This window comes from Lipotes vexillifer, unplaced genomic scaffold, assembly GCF_000442215.2.
Source record: "Lipotes vexillifer unplaced genomic scaffold, Lipotes_vexillifer_v1.1 scaffold1308, whole genome shotgun sequence".
NCBI classification, from domain to species: Eukaryota; Metazoa; Chordata; class Mammalia; order Artiodactyla; family Lipotidae; genus Lipotes; species Lipotes vexillifer.
The window spans coordinates 179,198-185,201 of NW_006792522.1; positions in this window are offsets into that span (position 1 = coordinate 179,198).

Genomic DNA, 6,004 nt, shown 5'->3' on the forward strand with positions numbered 1-6,004 from the left:
TTCTTAGAAAGCTATTTTCAACTACAATTGCATCATAATATCTTGCTCTCTTCACTATATAACAATGAAACGTAAAATTTAGTGATTTGTGGGATAAACAGTAGTATTTGGAGAAGAAAAAAAAAATGAGGATTTACAAATGTCCCTCTCTAAGCAGATTAAGTGTAATTTAGTGTGAGCAAATGTAGAGATACAAAAATCTAAAGAAAAAATGTGAGATAAAGAAAGAAGAGTAAATAGAACTATAAAATGATTTCTTTCATTATTTAAGACTTTTTTCACTCAATTAAACATTTTCATGTTACTTTTCTTCTCTAAAAACCTGAATTCTAAATGGAAGTCTAATTCATCGGCTTCTGTGAAGATTAGTGGGCACAATTCTCAAAATTTGCAATTGTAAGAAGGAGGTATAAATATTCAGTACTAGAAATAAAATCTATTTTTCAAAGTGTGTCACATTTAATACCAAAACCGTTCACTAAAATCATATATGTTGAGTTACTGTATGGACTCTTATAGTTTTTAGATGTTTTGTTTACATGGACAATTCCTAAAATGAGATATAACAGGGTTATCCTCCTGATGTATTAAACAATTGAACTTGATTTAGATTTCCTAAAAGTACCTTACCCTTTGGTCATGCTTGTCAAGATCCTAAGTGTAAAGCAATTTAATTTTATCAAAGTGGAAAAAATCATACCACATCTGAAATTTTGCAAAAACATTTGTATAATACATATAGTAAAATCATAGCACATGCTTGTTTAATAATCAATTCTTGGCATATTTGACATTTTTAACCAGAGTCTATCTGACTCTGATGAACATGATCACCTGGAGCTAAACTGAAGGAAAGTACTTCAGTTTAAGGATCAATTATTTGTGGAAAATTTCTTCCCTGTGAACATTCTAGAAATTTCTATCAAGTGACTGCCAGCTTTGTTTTGTTTTGTTTTTTTAATGCAACATGAAACCCAAGTTCCTTGAGATGTCATCTCAGTTGCCTTTCATAGATCATACTACTTGGCAATTGTGCCCCCAAACAGGTGGGCAGTGTGTGCTACTGACATACTGAGTGACTTGTGTTCTCTAATGAGAATAAATCCAAAGAATAGCATTATACTTATTCCAGTATTTCAGCTATTAAATTCATATGCTTCAAATGAGCATGACTTTCTATGCTAGTTCAACTTAAATAGTTTATTCTTTCTTTTGGAGAAATAACTCAGATTAGCAACCCAACCTCCTTATTTTGTTTGAATTAGACCTAAATAGGACAAACATGAGTAAAACTAGCTAATTCTGTTTAAATATCTATCTATCCTGTGAAAATGGATGCTAAAGATTATACGTTTCCAGATAGTTTATGTGACAAGTGTGCTTTAGTAAAACTTAGCACTGTTACCAGAATTTTTCTTTGTTCTTTAATTTAAAGGTATTACAAAGACTATAAAATCAATGTTTTAAAAACCACACTTTTAAGCCACTTACACCATTACCTGTTTAAATACGTGAAAGTTTTGTAAACCAGAAAACCAGGAATTATCTTTGGCACTTCCTTTTTCCGTTAACTCTTCCAGTCTCTTGCCAAGCTCTGCCTAATCCCCCTCATAAATATACATGCAGTTTTAATTTCCCGCTTTTCAGAAAAGTACTAATCTATCTCCCCACATGCTCTTCTGCTTCCTCCATACTCTGTCCCACATTGCTTCTAGAGTAATCATTTTAAAATGAAAATTTAATGGTATAATTATGTCCATCCTTTACATGAAAACCTTTGATGGTGTCACACAATAGGCTCTGAATAATAAAAATCCCATGTTACAATGCTCACCTATCATAGCTCCGTGCTCTCTGCAGTTTTCTCTGAATACATTGAACTTTCCATTTTCTTCCACTCTAGGGTCTTCCAGTGTGGTGGAATGAATGCCATCTTCCCTGATACACAGTGCCCTACAACACACACATACACACACACACACACACATACACACACACACACACATGCACGCATGCACTCACACACGTGCACAAAGAAATTCTCCTTAACTTTCAGATCTCTTTTCAAAGATAAAGATTTTCTGATTCACACACCCAACAGCTGCCACTTTGGATCACTTCAGATCCTGCTACTTTTCCCTTTCATGATTCAATGTACTTTTCTTTCCAGCTCTAATCGTAATTTTTAATTATGTATTTGATATTACCCCTGCTGGATATTGTATCCCCCACAGAAACATGAATGAATAGTTGGATGAATAGTTGTGTTTATTATAGATATACAGAAATATTTAAGATATGATGAAAATGTTCAAATGAAAACAAACGACCATTTTACCCTTTGTTGTAATCATGAAACTATAATTATTTACCACTACTAGCAATTTTAAAATACTTAGAGTAATGCCTCACAAGATATATTCAAAGAAGCTAAAATTAATCGTAGACTTAAATGTTAAGCCTAAAACTTCTAGAAAAAAATGGGAGATGTTAAATAAAGGTTATTCAGATATGACAGTTAAAAACAAAATCAACAGAAATTTAAAAAAATGACAAATTGGATTTAAGAAACATTTAAAACATCCATTCTCCAAAAGAAATTATTAAAGGAATGAAGTCACAATGTAAGAGAAAATATTTGCAAAGCAAACCTTTTAGAATGGCTAAAATTAAAACCTGCAACAATACCCACTGTGGGTGAGGATGTGAAGGAACTGGAACTCTGATACACTGCTGGTGGAAATGTAAAATCATATGTCCACTTTGGAAATCATGCTGTCTGTTTTGTAAAAGGTTAGACATTCACTTATGGTCCAAAACTCCCACCCCGAGGTATTTAGCCAAGTTAATCCCAGGCCTACCAGCACCAAGCTTAAATCCATACACATCTAATTGATTTAAATGTAGTCCAAATAGACATATTTTTAGCCATTTAGGCCAGAACTACTTTTCAAACCCTGCAAACTGCACCCAACATTTGCTAACAACCATAGACAAGACAAACCCTGTAGCTATAAGACTTCAAACTTCTGCTGCCTTATGGAGCTGTCTGACCCAGAGACTCCCCACCTTGCAGCTGTGACAAGTCAGCCTCCTCGCTGGTTTCCCTTCTTCCCCAAAAGGTCCCTTGCTCTACTCCCCTTCTGGGTGGTGGCCCTGTGTGCCTTTATGGAAGGTGTCTTTCTGGGAGGGACTTCCCCTCCTAAGTAACCCCCGTCCAGTGTTGCCCAACAAAGCTTGTGTGTTACTGCTTCTCATGATTCTGTTTCTTCCTTGATTAAGCCAAAATTCTGATTCTGGTAGGCTTTGGAATAACAGTCCTAGCCTGTTTTGTAAAAGTAAATAGCATGGGGGCCATTTTAGGCCAATACACAGGGGCCAATTTGGGCCCACTTATATAACAACAATAATCTAGCAGCATGAGTGACCAGTAATAAGAAAAGTGCAACTTTGGTGAAAAGTTAGCAATCTTGACCAAATGTTCAATTGCTTCTTATTGCTTTTTTCCCTCATTTTTATTAATTTCCTTTTCTTTTTCAATAATTCAAATGTAGTTTATAGATGGAAATAACGTTATTTTCTGTGTGATTTGATATTTAGTAGTACTAAATATTTTATCACAACTTTCAAGCATCTCTTGCAGTTAGGAGTGGCTATGGAACTATCTTTCTAGGCATTTGAAAAAGTCACGTAAATTAGAAAGAAACTCTACAAAACTACTGATATTGGTGTTTGTTTTATTATAGAAGGTAATTTTACCTTATTTAAAGCAACACTAGAGAATAAAAGAGAAATTTATAATATTTTAGGCTAATTCTTATACAACTTTGATGTATTCCATTTTAAATCTTATACTAATTTATTGAGTATATATGCATTGATTCTCCATCATGTGCCATGACCAGGGTGGTAGAGTATTAAAAATGACAGGTTTGATTCTCAATAAAATTGGGATGTCTAGTAGGATTACAAAATAGAAGAGATTCATACAGACTAGTCCTGAGCATGGCTAGAAGACAGAATTAAATTTCTCATGCCTGTGACTCAGAATCCATTGGCACCTGCTCTTGTTTGACCTCTTCATAAGCCCCAAATTTATAAGTTCCCTCTGACAGATTCCTTGAAGAGAAAGAGTTGCAGTCCTGTTTATGGATGGACCTGTGTAATATGCAGACACGGGCCAAAGCTAGATAGCTGCTGCCTTACAAACTTATTTTCTAAAGTTCAGAACATAAGACATAAGTTTGGTTGTCCGTTTCTTATGAAAAAACAGATGGTCTAAATTACGGCTCTACATCACCTCATAGACAATGGGTAGCAGCTGGCACAATTTGGAAAGATTTAGATTCAATAATATTGGAAAATCGGTCCTAGGAAATCTAGAGAAGTATATGGATGGTCTCTTTAGGAGAAGGTGAAAATATTTGTGTACCACATAAATGCCAATCAGAAGATTTTGACAAGGAAGGAGGCTTTCAATAATTGGTTGTTGAACAAAGTCTCCATGGCAACTGACAAAACAGCATAGTCTTCCCTTCACCGTGATTTGACTATGACCATTGCTATGAGCACAGCTTTCCAACAGCAGAGGTCAATGCTGATCCCCTGACATAGTACCAATTCCTGAATATCTAGCCAACAGTGTGGTGACTGGCTAATTTCATTGGATCTCTCCCATCACAGAGGGTCAGCAACTTTGTCCTCAAGGGAAAGAAAATATTTCAGGTCTAGATTGCCTTCAATGCCAGTGTTGACATGATTGGACTTCAATATTCTTCAGCACGATGGAATCCCACACAACATCAACTCTGTAGTAAATGCTGCTGATTCCACACCTAATACCCTTTACTGGGACAGTACACACAACCCAGCAGTTATTGCAGTTGGCTGCTAACTCACAGCTCTCTCATTATTTGGAGAATCAAACTCAACACTCCTGATACATTAATACAAAGTACAATGGACCGCTCTCTTGCCTCAAGATGGAACAAATTCTGTTGTTCTATTTTCACTCTAAACCTTCCCCATGTAATCAAACTGAAGTTATAATTCAGCTGAGACATCTTTGCTTAGCTTGCTTTTCCTCTAGGGCACCTGCCCTTTATCTTTTTCTTGAGTATTTTGCTTTGTAAATAAATTTTACAAGAATCTTCATTTCAGATTCAACTGCTAGGCATTCAAACAGGCCCTATTTTGTAGAAAAGGAATTGTGACAATTGGTTCCTACACAAATAAGTTACTATTTTTGCCCTGAGTCGCATCATCCAGAAGCAGCTGGTTTGATTAAATGATAGGACAGCAAGCTATAATAAGAGTTGTGGCACCTGTTTGGAGGACATATCTGTAAGATATTTCTACATTTTTCTACAAGATTTGGCATATTCTTGAAACCAGAGCCAATATATGGGGTAGTCCTTCCTGTAGCCCGAATTCATAGACATGGGAACAAAGGGTAAGAAAGAGGAATCACCCCTTCACTATTATACCTAATGACCCAGTTGAAGAATGTTTGCTTCTTATCTCTGCTCCCTTATGCTGGGTGAATTTAGAATTCCTGAGAAAGGAGTCCTTCAAAAAGAAAAGTGGTCATGGATTTGATCAGTTGGAAGCACAAACTTTCTACTGGCCATTTTGACTTTCTTGTAAAACTAAACAGGAAGAGAAAGGGGATTATTCTTCTGATTGGTACAATTTAATTTTATAAATCTGGTTTGGTTTACCTCTCATAAGATTTGAGAAAAAGATTTGAGTAAAAGTTTCTTTGGTCTGACTTTACATCTCTGCTGGTTTTGTGTAAGCATTGGACTCTGCAAATCTTCAGGCAGAGACAGTTACTTTAAAACTGTATTGAAATTATGTATATCTCACTTTTCTCTGCTCAATAACAACATAATATTATTAAGAATATGTCCAGTAGATAAAAATTGATGTCATGAGTCTTCCCATGTTTTTAGTTTTTAAAATTGCATATAATTTTTGCTTTGAATACATGTGCATATAATAC